The 1,794-nt window shown below is 42.5% G+C and overlaps 1 long non-coding RNA gene across 1 annotated transcript; it reads left to right on the top strand.

The window, feature by feature from the left end:
• Positions 1-666: 666 nt before the first annotated feature.
• LOC117940909 lies at positions 667-1,688 on the top strand. Its single transcript, XR_004655837.1, has 3 exons — positions 667-732; positions 1,505-1,549; positions 1,643-1,688. It is a non-coding gene; the product is annotated as an uncharacterized LOC117940909 (long non-coding RNA).
• The last annotated feature ends 106 nt before the right edge of the window (positions 1,689-1,794 follow it).

Genomic DNA, 1,794 nt, shown 5'->3' with positions numbered 1-1,794 from the left:
CACACACACACACACACAGACAGATATACACACACACTCACACAGACATACAGACACACACACACACACTCACACAGATATACAGACACACTCACACAGATACACACACACACACACACACACACACACAGATATACACACACAGAGAGACTACTATGGTCAGCATGTTAGCTTCTATCAGATTGATGTCTTTCACAATAAAAGTCCAACTTCAGCAGAAGGAAAAACCTCTGAGATCCATTTAAAAATCCATGGTTGTTATGGTGATTTATTGTGAAGGATTGTGTCTCTTCAGAGGATCTAACATGTCTGTCTCTGTCTCAGGGTGTTTTTATTTAGGAGGTTTTGTGTTTTATTTTGAAGGGTTGTGTCTCTGTGTCTCTCAGGGTGTTTTATTTTGAAGGGCGGTGTCCCTGTGTGACTCTCCGGTTTTTTTATTTTGAAGGTTTTGTATTTTATTTTGAAGGGTTTGTTTTATTTTGAAGGGATGTGTCTTTGTGTGTCGCTCAGGGTGTTTTATTTTAAACGTTTTGTGTTTTATTTTGAAGGGTTGTGTCTGTTTGTCTCTCAGTGTTTTATTTTGAAAGGTTTTGTCTCTGTGTCTTTCAGGGTTTTATTTTGAAGGGTTGTGTCTGTGTGTCTTTCAGTGTTTTATTTTGAAAGGTTGTGTCTCTCTGTATCTCTCAGGGCGGAGACGACTCTGGGAAACATCCTGAAGAAGAAAGGATGGAGGTAACATGACTCAGCAGTTTCTCTCTGTCAGTAGTTAGCAGCACCATGACTCAGCAGTTTCTCTCTGTCAGTAGTTAGCAGCACCATGACTCAGCAGTTTCTCCCTGTCAGTAGTTAGCAGTAACATGACTCAGCCGTTTTCTCCTGTCAGTAGTTAGCAGCACCATGACTCAGCCGTTTCTCTCTGTCAGTAGTAAGCAGCCCCATGACTCAGCAGTTTCTCCCTGTCAGTAGTTAGCAGCACCATGACTCAGTAGTTTCTCTCTGTCAGTAGTTAGCAGCACCATGACTCAGTAGTTTCTCTCTGTCAGTAGTTAGCAGCACCATGACTCAGCCGTTTCTCCCTGTCAGTAGTTAGCAGCACCATGACTCAGTAGTTTCTCTCTGTCAGTAGTTTGCAGCACCATGACTCAGCAGTTTCTCTCTGTCAGTAGTTTGTAGTTAACAGTAACATGGCTCAGTAGTTTCTCTCTGTCAGTAGTAAGTAGTACCATGACTCAGCAGTTTCTCTCTGTCAGTAGTTAGCAGCACCATCACTCAGCCGTTTCTCTCTGTCAGTAGTAAGTAGTACCATGACTCAGCAGTTTCTCTCTGTCAGTAGTTAGCAGCACCATGACTCAGCAGTTTCTCTCTGTCAGTAGTTTGCAGCACCATGACTCAGCAGTTTCTCTCTGTCAGTAGTTAGCAGCACCATGACTCAGCAGTTTCTCTCTGTCAGTAGTTAGCAGCACCATGACTCAGCAGTTTCTCTGTCTGTGTCTCTGTGTCTCAGGCGGTCCAGTTATGTTGTGACAACGAAGATCTACTGGGGTGGACAGTAAGTTCATATTTTATATATTTTTGATAAATAAAGACATTTCCCCCCTATGTTGTTACCAATGTGTGTTGTATAAAATGTGTCTGTCTGCAGGGCGGAGACAGAGCGAGGGTTGTCACGGAAACACATCATCGAAGGTAAACTGGTTCTGAAACAGTAGATTATCACCACTAAAAGTAGTGATTATTTACATGGAGTCTGGTGGAGATATGCTGCTCTATACACGCTAAAAGTAGTGATTATTT

Source organism: Etheostoma cragini, unplaced genomic scaffold (genome assembly GCF_013103735.1).
Source record: "Etheostoma cragini isolate CJK2018 unplaced genomic scaffold, CSU_Ecrag_1.0 ScbMSFa_3715, whole genome shotgun sequence".
NCBI classification, from domain to species: Eukaryota; Metazoa; Chordata; class Actinopteri; order Perciformes; family Percidae; genus Etheostoma; species Etheostoma cragini.
This window is presented reverse-complemented; position numbering and strand designations above follow the sequence as displayed.